Source organism: Carcharhinus amblyrhynchos, chromosome 33 (genome assembly GCF_965287045.1).
Source record: "Carcharhinus amblyrhynchos chromosome 33, sCarAmb.v2.hapA, whole genome shotgun sequence".
In the NCBI taxonomy this organism is placed as follows: Eukaryota; Metazoa; Chordata; class Chondrichthyes; order Carcharhiniformes; family Carcharhinidae; genus Carcharhinus; species Carcharhinus amblyrhynchos.
The window spans coordinates 794,635-813,838 of NC_137356.1; the positions used below are offsets into that span (position 1 = coordinate 794,635).

Here is a 19,204-nt window from a genome sequence, read left to right on the forward strand (position 1 = left end):
CTTTCTCAATGGTGGCAGTTGAGACAGAGATAGATAGGTTCCTGATTAAGAGGGAAAAGACAGGAAAATGGGGAGGAGAAAAATATCTAAGATTGAATGACGGAGCAGACTCGATGGGCCAAATGGCCTAAATCTGCTCCTATGTCTTATGTCTGTCTGAAATGTTCTCCTATTTCTGGTTCCTGATGATCATAGCAAGTAATACATCTCCAAAACCCTCTAAAGATTTCTGCCTTCAGTATAAACAGGAAAATAAACAGCCACCTAAAAATCAAATCTTGGATAAAATAAAGCAATCTGTCAGATTGGTAGAAGAGTGAACAGGGAAAGAGAAGTTAAGTGGGGTAATAGTATCTTCACTATCCATTGCAGTTGAGTTGCCACGCAGTCTAATCCTGCTGTACACCTTTTCAAGATCCTTTAACAGCACTAGACTAGAACTGCAGCTGGTTCTGTACAGTTATAAATAGCGACCACAAAAACTGCTGCCCAGAGATGCAATTTATTTTGAAATCCAAATGTTTTCACAATAGAGGAATTACCCCTCACTTGCTCTGGCCCAACAGCCCTCCAAGTCTTTAAGTTCCTCCAATTCTGGCCTTTCTTAGCTGCTGCAGCCCACATGGTGTAGGTACAATCACTGTGCTATTATGGAGGGAGCTCAGGATTTTGACCCAGCAACAGTGAAGGAACAGCAATATATTTCACAATCAGGGTGGTGAGTGACTTGGAGGGGAACCTCCAGGTGATGGTGTTCCCATTGGCTGATGCCTTGTCCTTCTATACGGCAGCTGCCATGTGTTTGGAAGGTGGATCCTACAGGCAGGCAAGTGACTTGTGGTTTGTAAGCGGATGACAGATTTTGGGGAGTCAGGAGGCGAGTTCCCCTCCATAGAATTCCCAGCCTCTAACCCACTCTTGTAGCTACAGCATTTCTAGATTGCTGGTCCAGTTCGGTTTCTGGCAAATGGTAACCCCACAGGATGTTGAAAGTGGGCTGGATTCAGCAATGGTAATATCAGTGAGTGTCAAGGGGAAATGCTTGGATTGTTTCTTGCTGGATATGATCATTACCTGGTTCTCTAGTGTCATAGAGTCATAGAGATTTATAGCATGGAAACATGCCCTTCAGCCCAACTTGTCCATGCCATCTTTTTTTTAGAAAGGAAATCACAATTGCCCACGTTTGCCCCATCTTATAACGATGGATCGTTATAACGATCTTATCGATATAACTGTCTAAATACATTTTAAAAATCAAAATTGTACCTACTTCTACAACTACCTCAGACACTCACTACCCCCGTGAAAAAATTGCCCCTCTGGACCCTTTCGTATCTCACCCCTCATCTGAAAGCTTTGCCCTCTAATTTCAGACTCCCCTATCTTTGGGAAAAGATATTGACTATCTAGTTGATCTATGCCCCTCATATTTTACAGAGCTCTATAAGATCACTCCTAAGCCTCCTATATGCCAGGGAAAAAAAGTCCCAGCCTCTCTAGCCTCTCCTTATAACTCAATCCATCAAGTCCCTGTGGCATCCTAGCAAATCTTTTCTGCACTCTTTCTAGTTTAATATCCTTTTTATAATAGGGTGACTAGAACTGTACCCAGTATTCCAAATGTGGCCTTACCATTGTACAACTTCAACAGGACGCCCCAACTCCTGTATTCAATGTTCTGGCCAATGAAGCCAAGCATGCCGAATGCCTTCTTCACCACTGTCCACCTGTGACTCCACTTTCAAGGAGCTATGACCTGTACCCCTAGATCTCTTTGCTCTATAACTCTCCCCAACGTCCTACCATTAACTGAGTAGATCATGTCCCAATTCGATCTACCAAAATGCATCACCTCATGTTTATCTAAATTAAACTCCATTTGCCATTCATCAGCTCACTGGCCCAATTGATCAAGATCCCGTTGCAATCCTAGATAACCCTCTTCACTGTCCACAATGCCACCAACTTTGGTGTCATCTGCAAACTTACTAACCATGCCTCCTATATTCTCATCCAAATCATTAATATAAATGACAAATAAACAGTGGACCCAGCACTGATCTGAGGCACACCGCTGGTCACAGGTCTCCAGTTTGGAGAACCCTCTACAATCACTCTCTGGTTTCTGTCATCAAGCCAATTTTGTATCCATTTGGCTACCTCACCCTGAATCCCACGAGATTTAACCTTATGCAACAACCTACCATGCGGTACCTTGTCAAAGGCCTTGCTAAAGTCCATCAACTGCACTGTCCTCAGGTACCTTCCTGGTTATCCTATCAAAAAACTCAATCAAAATTGTGAGACATGATCTTCCACTCACAAAACCATGCTGACTGTCTTAATCAGTCCTTACTTTTACTTTTCTATATGCCCGTAGATCCTATCTTTCAAAAAGTGACCTAAATGTTACTTGGCATTCATCAACCTAAGCTGAATATTGAGTAGATCTGGCTGCATATGGGCAAGACTGCCTCAGTATCTGGGGAGTCGCGCATGGTACCAAACATTGTGTGAACATCCCCACTTCTGACCTTATGTTGGAGGGAAGGTCATTGATGAAGCAGCTGAAGTTGTCTGGGACTTGGACACTACTCTGAAGAACTCCTGCAGTGATGTCCCAAAACTGAAATGACTTGCTTCCAACAACCATCTTCCTTTGTTCTAGGGATGACTCTAACTCCTGGAGAGTTTCCCCCTATTCTCACTGACTCCAGTTTTGCTAGGGCTCCTTGACGCCGTCAAATGCTGCCTTGATGCCAACAGCAATCGTTCATACCAGTTCCTTTGCCTCAGTCGCATCTGTCCTGATGATGCAACTTACCAAAATGACACTGCTGGCATAGAAACCCTACACTGCAGAAAAAGGCCATTTGGCCCATCAAGTCTGCACCGATCACAATCCCACCCAGGCCCCAACCTCATATCTACCCACTAATCCCAGTAACCTATGCATCTCAGGACAGTAAGGGGCAATTTTAGCGCGGCCAATTAACCTAACCCACACATTTTTGGATTGTGGGAGGAAACTGGAACACCCAGAGGAAACCCACGCAGACGAGGAGAAAGTGCAAACTCCGCACAGAGTGACCCAAGCAGGAAATTGAACCCAGGTGCCTGTAGCTGTGAAGCAGTGCTAACCACTATGCTGCTGTGCTGCCCTCAAATATCTTCCTTAGTCGTGGTTTTCAACCTATTGTGGTAGAGAGGGCTCTCAACTGTGTCCAGCCCATCTCCTGCACCACTGTTTTCAGCCCCTCCCCTACCTCCTAAACCAAGAGAGGGTCCCCGTTGTCACTCCACTAGCTTCCACATTCAAAGGATCATCCTCCACCATTTCCAACAACTCCACCATGATGCCTTCCCCTCATTCCCTGTATCAGCATTCCACAGGGTCTATTCCCTCCAAAATACTTTGCCCACTCCATCATTCCCAACACCTCATTACAGTATCTTAGGTAGGGATACTACATTTTGTGATTGGCATGATAATTAGCATTGCTAACTCACAGCACCAGGGACCCAGATTCTATTTGAGCTTGGGTCATTGTCTGTGCAGAGTCTGAACGTTGTCTCCGACTCTGCGTGGGTTTCCGTCAGGTGCTCTGGTTTCCTCTCTCGGTCCCAAGATGTGTAGGTTAGGAGGATTAGCAGGATGAATACGTGGGGTTACGGAGATAAGGCCCGGGTGGAGATGCACTGGTTGGACAGACAGGGCAGGCTCGATGGGCTGAATGGCCTCCTTCTGCTCTGTAGTATTCTATGATTCTCACCCTTTGCCTGCAGCACCATCTTATGCAACTGCAGAAGATGCAACACCTGCCCCATTTCCTCCTCCCTGCTCACTGACCCAGGGCCCAAACACATTTTACAAGTGAAGCAGCACTTCCTCTAATCAAAGAGGAAATAGCTAATCATTTCAGAAAGCTGAATATAATCAAACTTTGTCAGCATGGTTTTATGAAAGGTAAATCACATTTGACAAATTTGCTCAAGTTCTTTGAGGATGTAACAGAGTAGTTGGAGGAGAACCTGTAGATGTAGTATATTTATATTTCCAAAAGACATTAGTCAAGGTGCTACCTAGGAGGCACCAGCATAAAGTAAAAGCCCATGGAATTGGAAGAAGTGTGTCAGCATGGATTGGAAACTGGCTGTCATATAGAAAGCAGAGAGTTGGAATAAATGGGTTATTTTCAGAGTGGAAAGATCTAACTAGTGAAGTACCACAGGGATCAGTTCTTGGCCCATAATTGTTCACTATTTACACTAATGACCTGGAAAAAAAGAACAGAATTTGCCAATGATATGAAGATAGGTGGAAGGGCAGGTTGTGATGAGGATACTGTGATTCTGCAATGACAGAGATAGATTGGGTGACTGGCAAAAACCTGGCAAAATCCTGGCAAATGGAGTTTAACGTGGGGAAGTGCGAGGTCATGTACTTTGGTAGGAGGAATCAAAAGGCAAATTATCTAAATGGAGACAGACTGCAGGTAAGTACAGAGGATCTAGGTGTTCTCATGCATGAAATACAAAAAGTTAGCAAGCAGGTCCAACAAATAGTTAAGAAGGCAAATGGCATTTTGACCTTTATTACAAAGGGGTTGGAGTTTAAAAATAGAGAGGTTTTGTTCTGATTGTACAGGATATTAGTGAGGCCATACGCCACATCTGGAATACTGCATACAGTCTTGGTCCCCTTCCCTTAAAAAGGGGATAGTAACATTGGAGACAGTCCAAAGGAGAATCCACCAGGCTAAGACTAAGGTATTGTTCAGAAAAATTGCAGGGAGAGTGAACAAAGTGTTCTGAATTCAAGAGACAATTGCATGAACTTGATTATAAGTGGGGAACAAACCCTTACAGTGAGATAAAATGTCTGATGTCATTTTGATAAGAGTCTGGGAATTGGCAGTTTCAGCAACTGTGACCAGTTTGGACAGCAATCAAGACAAAGAAATTGTAACTGGATTGATGCAAAATCCTGGAGTGGGTTCACTGGCAAAAGATTTGCTTAAAACTGTAATTTGAACTTCTGGGACTGGAATTGGAATGTAAACTGCTGAGTGAAAGCATTACTGAGAGAGATTTTGAAAGCGTGATTTTGGGAGTGGAGTTTGAAAACTTTCATGCGTCACGCTGACATGTGGCATGGTGACGCAGTGATTAGTACTGCTGCCTCACAGCGCCAGGGACCTGGCTTGGGTCACTGTCTGTGTGGAGTCTGCATGCTCTCCCTGTCTGTGTCTGTTTTTTCCCTCCAGGTATCCCAGTTTCTTCCTGCAGTCCAAAGATGTGTGGGTTAGGTTGATTGGCCATGGTAAATTGCCCCTCAGTGTCAGAGGAATTAGCAGGATAAACATGTGGGGCCACGGGAATGGGGGCTGGGAGGGATTGTGGTCAATGAAGACTCAATGGGCCAAACAAACACAGTCTCCTTCTGCACTGTAGGGATTCTATGAATCATCTTGCGATTCTGAAGAGAAAATCACAGGCAGTAACTTGAGTTCAGAGCGGAGTGCTTACTTGACCATAGTCGTTTTGGGTGTGTCAAAAGGACTGTGTGCTAATGAGACCATTATAGCTTCAAATGTGCTATATCATTGTGTTAGTCTTAAAACCCCTGTGTATTTGCTAAGCCAAGTGGGGAGTGGAGGAGTGTAGTATTAAAATCCAACTTTTTCACGTTTAGCATTTTTTCTTGTTGTTAAATTAACAATCCCATGATTCTATTTTTCCACTTTCTATAAAAAAGTAAGTTACAGTCTTTTGATCCAGGGTTCAATTCTAGATTCATCCAATCCAGTTATATCATTAGACATCCCACACCATTAAAACTTCACCCGAATATACCAACCCTAACCTTTCCTGGCATGTTGGGTGGGTAAATTTCACAGCTCTATCCACTTGACTGGAAATAAAGCCCGAGGAACTTTTGCAGAGCTCTTCCACAAGTCTCGGTTCTTAAAACTGTTACTTCCAGCTTTGGTCAAAATTTTCCAATGCCCAAGAATGGATATATTCAGATAAAGAAATAAGTTGAATATACAACACAAAATGAAAACATTAAAAATGAGACATGAACACTGAGGAAGCTGACACGCTCTTTTCTCACAATTCATCTCATGGATTTCCCATTAATAATTAGTTCTTTCAAACCAAACTAGACAAGACAGTCTGTGCCGAAATACTTACCAACACCGCAACTAAAGCTGGAGCTTTTACTGATGAGATAATTCTCTAAGATTAATATTTAATTTCTATATTAATGTGCAATTTTATACTCGCATTAACCTATTTCCCAATTCCACACAGTCAGATACATTCTTTTAAGCGTTCTTTATAATGTACTCTGTTTGATTATAATAGTGAACATCAGCAGAGTATTTGACCATTCGGACATTGCAGTCAGGCTTCACAAACTGTCCAAACTATTCATTAGACCATCTCCTCATCTCCCACATTAGACCATAAAGTGGAGTATGACTCAAGCTAGCTTCCCTTCCTCCCTCACCCAAGGACACTGGAGCCAATAATAGCCCCAAATGCCGTTCTGACTAAGATCAACTAACAGCTCAAGTCAAAGACTGAGCTGGAACAGTTCACATCAGGGACTGACAGCTCACAACATACACATCAAGGAAATCCCCCACACTATTCCCCTTTTAAGAAGATTCAATGGATGAAAACCAGAATCAAGAGCTAGTTTGAGTGTCAGCTTCATAGAATCATAGAACCCTACAGTGCAGAAAGAGGCCCTTCAGCCCATCGAGTCTGCACCAAACATAAGCCCATCCAGGCCCTACCCCCATATCCCTACATATTAAACCCACTAATCCCTCTAACCTACACACCCCTGGACACTAAGGGGCAATTTCTTAGCATGGCCAATCAACCTAATCCGCACATCTTTGGACTGTGGGAGGAAACCGGAGCACCCAGAGGAAACCCACGCAGACACGAGGAGAATGTGCAAACTCCACACAGACAGTGACCCGAGCCAGGAATCGAACCCAGGTCCCTGGGGCTGTGAAGCAGCAGTGCTACCCACTGTGCTACCGTGCCGCCCATACAACTAAGCTTGGCTTAGTTGTAGCACTGTGTCTGAATCACAAGATTAATCCAGCAATTAAGCACATAATTTAGGCTAACACTCAAGTACCAGTCTGGAACTGCAGCCTTGGTGCTGCCGTACTGAGGAAGTCCCTCACTATCCAAGGGGCTCTGCCAGGGTAGTGTCGCACTGTTTATGGCCAGCAATAAGGTTCTAGTCTTTTATTGTCTTTGAGCATCAGACGATTGAGAATAGATTACAGATGGCATGAATAAATGAGCCTAACAATACCATAAACTTAAGTTTATTTATTAGGGTCACAAGTAGCATTAACACTGCAACGAAGTTATTGTGAAAATCTCCTCGTCGCCACACTCCGGCGCCTGATCGGGTACACTGAGGGAGAATTTAGCACAGCCAATGCACCTAACTAGCACATCTTTTGGACTGTGGGAGGAAATCAAAGCAGCCGGAGGAAACCAACGCAGAGTGATTCTACCTGCCTGCTTTTGTTCCAGCCGCACAGAGACAGGTCTGGCTGCCAGTCCCCATTTTCCTGACACCGTCAGTCATTGAGCCACTCCTGGATTGAATCTCCCGAGTCGCATGGGGAGAACATGCAGACTCCACACAGTGACCCAAGCCGGGGTCAAACCCGGGTCTCTGAAGCTGAGTGGCAGCAATGCTGACCACTGTGCCACCATGCCACCCATTTTCATAGACGAAATGGCGGTTTAACTTGTGTTTTTTTTTGTTTTTATTCCAATTCAAGCAAATCAAGTCCAACTCAGAGTCTCAACAAGTTGGGACATTCCCGATCCAAGCTGTCAAGACAGGGCTCTCACCTCCTGTCTTAGGCTTGATCTACATGATCCAAGCTGATTGGAGTAGGTGTAGCTCTCCTCCAAGACTCAAACTCATTTGCATCTTAGTCAAAAGGTCAAGATGCCACTTTTAAAAATTGCTTCAAATGAAGCTGAAATGTAACCTAATGACTTCAACCAAGTGCAGCATGTCCATACTACACTTGATCTTAGCCAAAAGGCCAAGAAGCGACTTGTCTTTCTGTGATGTTAAGGCAGAGTCCGTCTGCTTACTCAGCTGATGTTAAATGACATTACAGGGACCAGCAAAGGGGTCAGGTTACCCTGATCACATTTCAATTAGACTGACCAATTAACTCACTGTTATTAGTGGGGTCCTGCTGTGCACAAATGCTTTAAATGGAAGATCTTCAGCCCATCTAGCTATGCTATCCACAGTATTCCTTTGGAATGTTCCTAATTATTCCAAGCTCCATTTGAAAAGAATCTGCTGAATTCCATCTAGAAAGTGGTTAAAATGTCTTGCTGCACCACCCATGTCAGTAATCTGTTTTACTAACTGCTGTAATTTAAAACATCCCCCTGCATTTCCTGATTTCTTTTGTTGTCCTATATATAACAGGTAACTAAAGTCATTAATGAAGTCCTTTGGGATGCACCAGGTTGAAAGTGTGAGATGCTTCATGAAAACAATTCCTCCTTCTTCTTTGGCTGCAGCGCCCCAAGCTGCAGACACAGTCAGTGTGACTTGGAGATTCAATCCAGGAGCAGCCCAGTGACTGACGGTGTGATTGAGCAGGAAAACGGGGACTGGCAGCAAAACCCACCTCTGTTCAGCTGGAATAAAAGCAGGCAGGTAGAAACTTCTCCTTTTTATTACTCATACATTCATGGACGTAAAGGCAGCAAAGGCCCAGGTACAGACAACCCCTAACAGGTTCCAACGCCTTAATCTGGAATTGCTCCAGTGAGGACACCTGCCATGCAACATGCAGAAGGGAAAAGAGTAATACTACACAGCTAACTTTCCAGATGTTCTGCGTATTTGTCTGCTGTAATGTCTGACTGGCCCATTCAGCTGTTACGTCAGGTGAAGCAATACACAACTTTCTTTACTCATTGTGACCCAAATAAAAAAACTCCAACTGCCACATTATAAACCAGGCTAGCTGTAAACACACTATGTTAAACAGACTATTTAATAAGCCTCACTTTAGCATCATCTTGCCTCTTCCTCTCTCACAGTTGATCATAACGTAGGCTAATATTCGAAAGCAGAACTGAGGAAGTCACCCATTCTGACAGATGTTGCTTTTCAAATGATAAAAGTGACTGCTTATACTCACTGTGTATAACCCACCGTACCCAAAGCAAACACTCCTGAAACGTAGGGTCAGGTATTATATAAATGGCTGTCTTTACATTAAACATTCTGCCTGCCAATATATTTTTACTAAATTGCAAAAAAAATAATTATTTGGTCATTAATTGGTTGATTGTTTCACATCGAAGACCAGCACCAGATCAGTGTGTGTCAGTCGTTCTACTCGTTACACCTAAACAATTCTATAATGTACAATTTGATGGGATTCATCCAAGTAATTGCCCTCTCCGGTGAGTATCTGTCTGCCAATCAACTAGGAACTTGGTTTGTGTTCCCTGGAGTTTAGACGGTCAAGGAATTTCCACTGTGAAGTGTTAAAATGATAAACGAATGCAGTAAGAACAGAGAGGAATAATTTCCTCCAGCGTGGGACCCAGAACAAGGGGAACAATTGTAAAATTAGGAGCAAGTCTTCAAGCAGAAAGGTTGTAGGAATCTGCAATTTTCTACTCCCAAAAAAGGCTGTGGATGCTGAAGAGCCATAATGTGGAGATGCTGGAGTTGGACTGGGGTAAACATGCCGAAGAGACCTTTGTTACACTCGGACAAGTGCCCAGCCTTGACTTAATTGCTTGTCGCTGGTGAGATTTTCAAGCAGGCTTTGTCAATCTCTTGGTACACAAACCACAACAGGCTCATCGTAATTAGTGAGTACTGAGAATGTTATGTGGGTCACAGCACTACCCACATATGTTCAGCTAAAATTAGCTGAATATACAAATTTAAGTCTGACCACACTCTAAAAGCACAAAAATAGTAAACTCAGAGAAAGTGCAGCTCAGATTACACTTCTAGGCAATATACAATAAATTAGCATCACTAGCTCCAATTAATTCTTTATAACTAGCATTAAGATACTCTTCAGATTGCTACCACTGACTGTAATCTTATGATTATATATATTGCCCTTAACCTGAGCCATGCTCAGTTATCCAACACAAATGTCTTTCAGTTAAAGCTTTTGCCAAATGTTTGATCCCTGCTTTATATTTTGAGTAAATTTCAGCCAGGACTTGGCTCCTCTGGTCCCACAGGAGACAATAAGCAGCAAAAACACCACCACTGGCACCAGTCTATCACAATCGCTTCCCTCCAGCCATGGATGTGTCTCTTTCTTGCCCTCCTTGAATGTACTTCACTAAGTCTTCATTGGCCTCTTCTCCTTCCATCTAGTGGTGTGTACGATAGAGGTGATGTACGTGCCCTGTCAGCCTCAGGTGTGTCTCTATTACAATGTTGGCAGATACCCAGCACTAGTCTCCCGTAGCACTTGTTGATGCTTTGATTTATTATTGTCATATGTATTGGGATACAATGAAAAGTATTGTTTCTTGCGTGCTATATAGACAAAGCATACCATTCATAGAGTACATAGGGGAGAAGGAAAGGAGACGGTGCAGAATATAATGTTATAGTCACAGCTAGGGTGCAGAGAAAGATCAACTTACTATCAGGGAGGTCCATTCAAAAGTCTGATGGGAGCAGAAAAGAAGCTGTTCTCGAGTCAGTGGTACATTACCTCAGAAGTTTGTATCTAGCTGCCTCTCCAGGATCTTACATAGGCAACACAGGTGAAAGTCTCCAACTAACATGATATCTTTGTTGCTCTCTTCCACGCCAGACTGGCACATTGCAGTTGCTACTAATACAGGCATGTGGAATGGCAACTCCCGGGACGCAGCAGGCCACCAGAGGCCCAGAGCAAACGGAATTCATTTTGGTAGGACAAACTTGAATGTGGATTACAGGGTCAATGGCAGGGTTCTGAGGAACAGAGAGATCTTGGGGTTCATATCCACAGATCTCTGAAGGTTGCCACTCAACTGGATAGAGCCATGAAGAAGGTTTATAGCACGTTAGCATTTATACAGGACCTTGGTGAGACCACATTTGGAATATCGTGTGCAGGTCTGGTCACCTTGCTATAAGAAGGACGTGGAAGCATTGGAGAGAGTGCAGAGGAGATTTACTAGGATGCTGCCTGGTTTGGAGGGTAGCTCTTATGAGGAAAGGTTGAGGGAACTGGGGCTTTTCTCTTTAGAGCAGAGGAGGATGAGAGGCGACTTAATAGAGGTTTATAAAATGATGAGGAGGATAGATAGAGTGGATGTGCAGGGATTATTTCCTCAGGCTGATATAGCTGTTACTGGGGGCATAACTTTAAGGCTCATTGTGGGAGATAAGAAGGATGTCTGAAGTAGAATCTTTACTCAAAGTGGTTGGGATGTGGAATGCACTGCCTGCTGTGATAGTGGAGTCAGACACTTTGGGAACTTTCAAGCGGTTATTGGAGAGGCACATGGAGCAGACCAGAATGATAGGGAGTGGGGATAACTTGATCTTGGGTTCGGACGCAAGAACACAAGAAATAGGAGCAGGAGTAGGCCATCTAGCCCTTCGAGCCTGTCCCGCCATTCAATAAGATCATGGCTGATCTGAAGTGGATCAGTTCCACTTTCCCGCTTTCTCCCCATAACCCTTAATTCCCTTGTCTATCAGAAATCTATCTACCCATGACTTAAATATATTCAATGAGGTAGCCTCCACCACTTCAATGGGTAGAGAATTCCAGAGATTCACCACTTTTTGACTGAAGAAGTTCCTCCTCAACTCCATTCTAAACTGTCCCCCCCCCCCCCACCTTATTTTGAGTCTGTGCCCTCTAGTTGTGTTTTCCTTTCTAAGCAGGAAGAATCTCTCTACCTCTATCCTATCTAACCCCTTCATTGTCTTATAGAACACTACAGCACAAACAGGCCCTTCGGCCCACAAGTTGCGCCGATCATATCCATACCTGCCAGGCCTATCTATAACTCTCAATCCCATTAAATCCCATGTACTCATCCAGATGTGTCTTAAAAGACCCCAGCAAGTTCACCTCTTCCACTTCCGACGGCAGCCGATTCCACTCACTCACCACCCTCTGAGTGAAAAACTTCCCCTGACATCTCCTCTGTACCTGCTCCCCAGCACCTTAAACCTGTGTCCTCTCGTAGCGACCATTTCAGCCCTGGGAAATAGCCTCTGAGAATCCACCCTATCTATACCTCTCAACATCTTATAAACCTCTATCAGGTCACCTCTCAACCTTCGTCTCTGCAGAGAGAACAGACCTGGCTCCCTCAACCTATCTTCATAAGGCATGCCTCCCAATCCAGGCAACATCCTTGTAAATCTCCTCTGCACCGTCTCAATAGCTTCCACATCCTTCTTGTAGTGAGGCAATCAGAACTGCAAGTGAGGTCTGACAACGGTCTTACAAAATTGCAGCATTATCTCCCGACTCCAAAACTCAATCCCTCGATTAACAAAGGCTAGTACACCATACTCCATGCTTTTCCACTCACCTTCGTATCATCAGCAAATTTTGTTACCCCACATTCAGCCCCCTCCTCCAGATCATCTATGTAAATGGTAAACAGTTGAGGCCCCAGCACCGATCCCTGCAGCACTCCACTAGTCTCCAACTGCCAAAGAGAATAGCACTCATTGATTCCAACTCTCTGCTCCTCAACACTGCTAAGTGTCCTACCCTTGATATTGTACTCCTTCATCCCACTGGACCTGCCAAAACGGACCACTACACATTTATCCACATTGAAGTCCATCTGCCACTTCTCCACCCAGTCTTGCATCCTATGTCTCACTGCAACTTCTGACATCCCTCCAGGCTATCCACAACACCACCAACCTTCGTGTCGTTGGCGAACTTACCAATCCATCCCTCCACTTCCTCATCCATGTCATTTATGAAAATGACAAACAGCAAGGGTCCTAGAACAGATTCCTGGGGCACTCCACTGGTGACTGGCCTCCATGCAGAAAAAGACCCATCCACAACCACTCTGCCTTCTGCAGGCAAGCCAGTTCTGGATCCACAAGGCAACAGCCCCTTGGATCCTATGCACTCTCACCTTCTCAAGAAGTCTTGATGGGGGTATCTCTATAAGAACCCCCCCCTCAGCCTTCTAAACTCTAACGATTACAGGCCCAGTCTATTCAATCTCTCTTCATAAGCTAACCCCCTCATCTCCGGTATCAGCCTGGTGAACCTTCTCAGTACTCCCTCCAAAGCCAATATATCCTTTCGCAAATAAGGGGACCAAAACTGCACAGTACTCCAGTTGCAGCCTCACCAGTGCCCTGTACAGTTGCAGCATGACCTCCTTGCTTTTATATTCTATCCCCCTCGCTATAAAGGCCAACATTCCATTCACCTTCTTGATCACCTGCTGCACCTGCAGACTGAGTTTTTGCAATTCGTGCACAAGGACCCCCACGTCCCTCTGCACTGTAGCATGCTGCAGCTTTTCACCCTTTAAATATTAATCCCTCCTACTATTATTTCTACCAAAGTGGATAACCTCACATTTGCTGACGTTATATTCCATCTGCCAGGTCCTCGCCCACTCAGCCTATCCAGATCTCTCTGCAGACTTTCCGTGCCCTCCACGCTTTTCCACTCATCTGAATGTAGGGTAACAAAACTTGCTGTCATCAGCAAATTTTGTTACCTTACATTCAGCCCCCTCCTCCAGATCATCTATGTAAATGGTAAACAGTTGAGGCCCCAGCACCGATCCCTGTGGCACTCCACTAGTCTCCAACTGCCAACCAGAATAGCACTCATTGATTCCAACTCTCTGCTTTCTATTGGACAGTCAATCCTCAATCCACACTAACACCTTACCCCAAACTCTGTGTACCCTAACCTTCTGCAGCAACCTTTTGAGGCACCTTATCAAATGCCTTCTGGAAATCTAAAAATACCACATCCACCGGTTCCCCACTGTCTACTGCACTAGTCACATCCTCATAGAAATCCAATAAATTTGTTAAACATAACTGCCCCTTAACGAATCTGTGCTGCGTCTGCTTGATCAAACAGTTGTCTTCTAGGTGTCTTGCTATTTCTTCTTTGATGATGGATTCTAGCATTTTTCCAACTACGCACATTAAGCTAACCGCCCTATAATTCCCTGCCTTTTGTCTGTTACCCTTTTTAAACAGCGGCCTAACATTAGCCATTTTCCAATCCTCCACCACCTTCCCAGAGTCCAGCAAATTTTGATAAATAATTACTAAAGGCATCTGCTATTACTTCTGCCATTTCCTTCAGAACCCTGGGATGCATTCCATCCGATCCCAGGGACTTGTCTACCTTCAGTCCTGTTAGTCTACCAAGCACTACCTCTCTAGTGACAGTAATTGTATTAAGGACCTCATCTTCTACCATCCCTCTATCTTTAACATTCGCTAAGCTATTTGTGTCCTTCTCCATGAAGACCAACAAAAAACTTATTTAAAATCTCAGCCATTTCCTCGTTACCCACCGCTAAATCCCCCCTCTCGTCCTCCAAGGGTCCAACATTCACTCTAGCCAGTGTCCTCTACTTTATATATTTGTAAAAACTTTTAATATCATTTTGTATATTAAGAGCTAGTTTAGCTTCATACTCTAGCTTTCCTTTCTGTATCACTTTCTTAGTCATTGTTTTTTTTTATATCTTTCCCAATCTTCTAATTCCCCACTATTTTTAGCTGCTCTGTACACATTGGCTTTTAATTTAATACTGTCCTTTATTTCCTTCGATAACCACAGCTGGTTATCCCTTCTCTTAAAGTCCTTCTTTACCAGCGGAATATATTTCTGCTGAGTACCGAAAAAGATCTCCTTAAAAATCCTCCACTGTTCCTCAGCTGTCCTACCAACCAATCTGCGCCCCCAATCGACAATTGCCAATTCCGCCCTCACCTTATCATACTCCCCTCTGTTCAAACAGAGGACACTGGTTTGGGACCCTACTTTCTCATCCTCCATCTGTATCAGAAATTCAACCATATTGTGATCACTCGTCCCAAGAAGATCCCTGATTCTACCTGCCACATTACACAGTACCAGATCTAAGATAACTCGCTCCCTCGTAGGTTCCTTTACATACTGTAAAAGGAAACTATCCTGACAGCATTCCAAGAACTCTTCCTCAAGACCACCACGTCCAACTTGAGTCAACCAATCAATAAGCAGGTCAAAATCCCCCATAATTATCGCCGTTCCGTTTCTGCACGCATCAATTATTTGCTTGTTTATTGACCTCCCCACCTCAAAAGTTATTATTTGGGGGCCTACAGACCACACTGACCAGCGACTTTCTCCCCTTACTATTCCTTATCTCCACCCACAACGATTCCACGTTTTTCTCTTTGGACCCTATATCTTCTCTTACTACTGCCCTGATATTATCCTATATTAACAGAGCTGCCCCACCTCCTTTTTCCTCCTGTCTATCTTTCCCAAATGTGATACCCCTGGATATTCAGTTCCCAGTCCCTGTCACCCTGCAACCACATTTCCGTAATGGCCACTAGATCATATCCATTCGTGATTTGTGCCATCAGCTCGTTCACTTTGTTTCAAATGCTTCATGCATTCAGGTAAAGTGTCTTTATACCAGCCTTTATCTGGACCTTATTTGTAGAGACGCTACTAACCTCTCTCATGCCCCCTACTCCTTTAATTAGACATAACTCGGCACAACAAAGGCCAAAGGGCCTGTACTGTGCTATACTGTTCTATGTTCTAATTGAATACCAGCTATAGTCTGTTTCTGCAGGATAGGAGAAAGAAAATTGGCAAAACAAACTTATTTGAATCTTAACAACTACATGACGTAACCTGCAGATATCAGTGAATACCTTTACCAGGTATTCAGGCGTGTCAGTAAAATTTTGAGGAGTGAGTCTGGACATGAATACAGAATCACTGTCTCTGGAATGGAGAAAAGCATTTCTCCATCAGGACAACTGCATCTAATTTATCTGGTGTTGTCATCTCATGTTAAAGTTCAATTAGGGGGAGGAAGAGACTATAAGTGCTGCATTCCTGATTCAGAAACACTTCAATAAAATCTGATGTGGAAATGCCAGCATTGGACTGGGGTGCACACAGTAAGAAGCCTCGCAGCACCAGGTTAAAGTCAACAGGTTTATTTGGAATCACAAGCTTTCGGAGCACTGCTCATTCATCAATAAATTCTGACTCGGAAAACTCATCTGTATAAATCAAACAACAGAATTATGAGCTCTGAAACCTCCGCTTAATAACCCAGACTCCCAGGATGCGAACCACATCACCACAAGTAAATACCAGCTCCTCACACATTTAATTTTCCTGATGTAAAGCAACTCTTTCTCCAAAGATTAACATTCAATGGTGACTATGTAGAATAGACACATGGTTTACTATGTGTTCAGTGTTTACAAGTTGGATGAGATCAATTATAACCCATGGGTTAATCATTTTAATTCGTCCCTTAAACACTCAAAGATTTCTGGCACATTTTAAACATGTTCCAAACTTGAGAAAAAGAGTTTTAAAATCAAATGGAAATGGAGAAAAGCAGTTAAGCACTTCAGGCCAATTGCCAAGTCAGAACCAGGGATATTAACTGCCTGAATGAGAAATCTGCTAAACATTTCCAGAATTGATGGAAAAAAACCATTAGTAAATCTTAAAGTGGAAAGAGAATCATCAACCAGCACAACAGGAATTATGCTGAAGACCTGCCAATTATTCAATTAAGAGGAAGTGGGCATTTCTTTAAAGAAATGAAAGGGGCTCGCTGGAAAACATGAAGACGATTTACATCTGTTGCCGAGAGGGCAATTCACTGATTTAGGATCATTCAGATAGCAATGTAAACAAGGGAATGTTCAAGTAGGCCTTTAGTTTTGTAGATATTTTTGGATTTGTAAGGAAAATTAAAATGCCATGACTGTTTCCATCATGCTTTTCCTATTAACAAAATGAGCTGGCACGGTTGTGAAAATTTAGCACCATAACATGTTCTCAATTTTCACTCAGAGGCTGAGTTGAATTGGGAACTGGACCCTTTGTCAAAACTCATTTGTTAAAAATAAATCATTAATTGTTTTGATGAATTAAATGAGGAGAAACGGTTTTGACACAAAACACAAGTTTGTGCAGGAGTAAGGCCATTCAGCCCCTCAAACCTGCTCCATTGTTGATAAGGTTACTACTGATCTGACTGTGATGTCAGTTCCACTTTCCCATCCCTCCCTCATAATTAGAATCATAGAATCCCTTCAGTGCAGAAGAGGCCATTCAGTCCATCGGGTCTGCACTGAATCTCTAAAACAGCATCTTACCAAGACCTTATCCCTATAACCCCACGTATTGGGCTCACTAATCTCCCTAACCAATACAGTTTGGAACACTTAAGGGGCAATTTAGCCTTGCCATTCCACCTAACCTGCACCTCACAAAAGCTATTTAATCCATCCTTGAACATAATCAATGGCGCAGCTTCTGGTGGCAGAAGGGTCTCACAAGCTTTCAAGGTTAAACTCTTCAATAGGCAGATTGTAAACTGATTATCTGTAAACGGTCTGTGCTTTATATGCTCTGTCTTAGGCCAGGACTCTCCGTTCACCTGACGAAGAGTCTAACTTCGAAAGCTTGTGAGTTTACTATCAAATAAATTGGTTGGACTTAAACCTGGTGTTGTCAGACTTCTTACTGTGTTTACCCCAGTCCAACACTGGCAGCATTCCCACATCATCTCCACATCATGGCAGAAGGGTCACCAGCCAGTAGACATTGACTGAAGGGAAATGCCAAAAGAACCAGGGGAAACATAGAAAATTTGTGCTTTGGGCACAATAATTTGGGCACATAAAGTCACACACAGTTTACAGAATATTGATTAGAATGCAAGTCTTTACAGCTAACCTACTATTCAAGTCATAAAGATGCAGACAATGAGTGGAGATAGCTATCCACTGTGTGTGACTTTATATGTCCTTCTCTGATCCAAACCTTCCACGCACCTGATGAAGGGACACCGTTTCCGAAAGCTTGTGGGATTATCAAATAAACTGATTGGACTTTAACCTGGTGTTGAGAAACTTCTTACAATCCATCTATCTCAGATGCTGCAACCAGACTGGACTGTGCTGAAGAAGGTGGCTAGAGTGGGGGGTGGTGGATGAGGGGTTGGGGGGGGGGGGGCGGGGGGGTACAGGGTGGGGGTTGGATGAGGGGCGGGGGGGGTACAGGGTGGGGGTTGGATGAGGGGCGGGGGGGGTACAGGGTGGGGGTTGGATGAGGGGCGGGGGGGGTACAGGGTGGGGGTTGGATGAGGGGCGGGGGGGGTACAGGGTGGGGGTTGGATGAGGGGCGGGGGGGGTACAGGGTGGGGGTTGGATGAGGGGCGGGGGGGGTACAGGGTGGGGGTTGGATGAGGGGCGGGGGGGGTACAGGGTGGGGGTTGGATGAGGGGCGGGGGGGGTACAGGGTGGGGGTTGGATGAGGGGCGGGGGGGGTACAGGGTGGGGGTTGGATGAGGGGCGGGGGGGTACAGGGTGGGGGTTGGATGAGGGGCGGGGGGGGTACAGGGTGGGGGTTGGATGAGGGGCGGGGGGGGTACAGGGTGGGGGTTGGATGAGGGGCGGGGGGGTACAGGGTGGGGGTTGGATGAGGGGCGGGGGGGGTACAGGGTGGGGGTTGGATGAGGGGCGGGGGGGGTACAGGGTGGGGGTTGGATGAGGGGCGGGGGGGGTACAGGGTGGGGGTTGGATGAGGGGCGGGGGGGGTACAGGGTGGGGGTTGGATGAGGGGCGGGGGGGTACAGGGTGGGGGTTGGATGAGGGGCGGGGGGGTACAGGGTGGGGGTTGGATGAGGGGCGGGGGGGGTACAGGGTGGGGGTTGGATGAGGGGCGGGGGGGGGTACAGGGTGGGGGTTGGATGAGGGGCGGGGGGGGGTACAGGGTGGGGGTTGGATGAGGGGCGGGGGGGGGTACAGGGTGGGGGTTGGATGAGGGGCGGGGGGGGTACAGGGTGGGGGTTGAATGAGGGGCGGGGGGGGGGCGGCGGCGGCAACGTCTCAGCCTGTGGATCTCACCCCTCGCAGCAT

The 19,204-nt window shown here is 45.0% G+C and overlaps 1 protein-coding gene and 1 pseudogene across 1 annotated transcript in view; both read right to left on the reverse strand.

Annotated features, from left to right (window-relative positions):
• Nucleotides 1-19,204, reverse strand: part of LOC145361103 (choline transporter-like protein 2) — a 106,097-nt gene that overhangs the window by 86,758 nt on the left and 135 nt on the right. The gene's annotated exons all lie outside the window — the stretch shown is intronic.
• Nucleotides 7,937-8,117, reverse strand: LOC145361143 (U2 spliceosomal RNA; annotated as a pseudogene).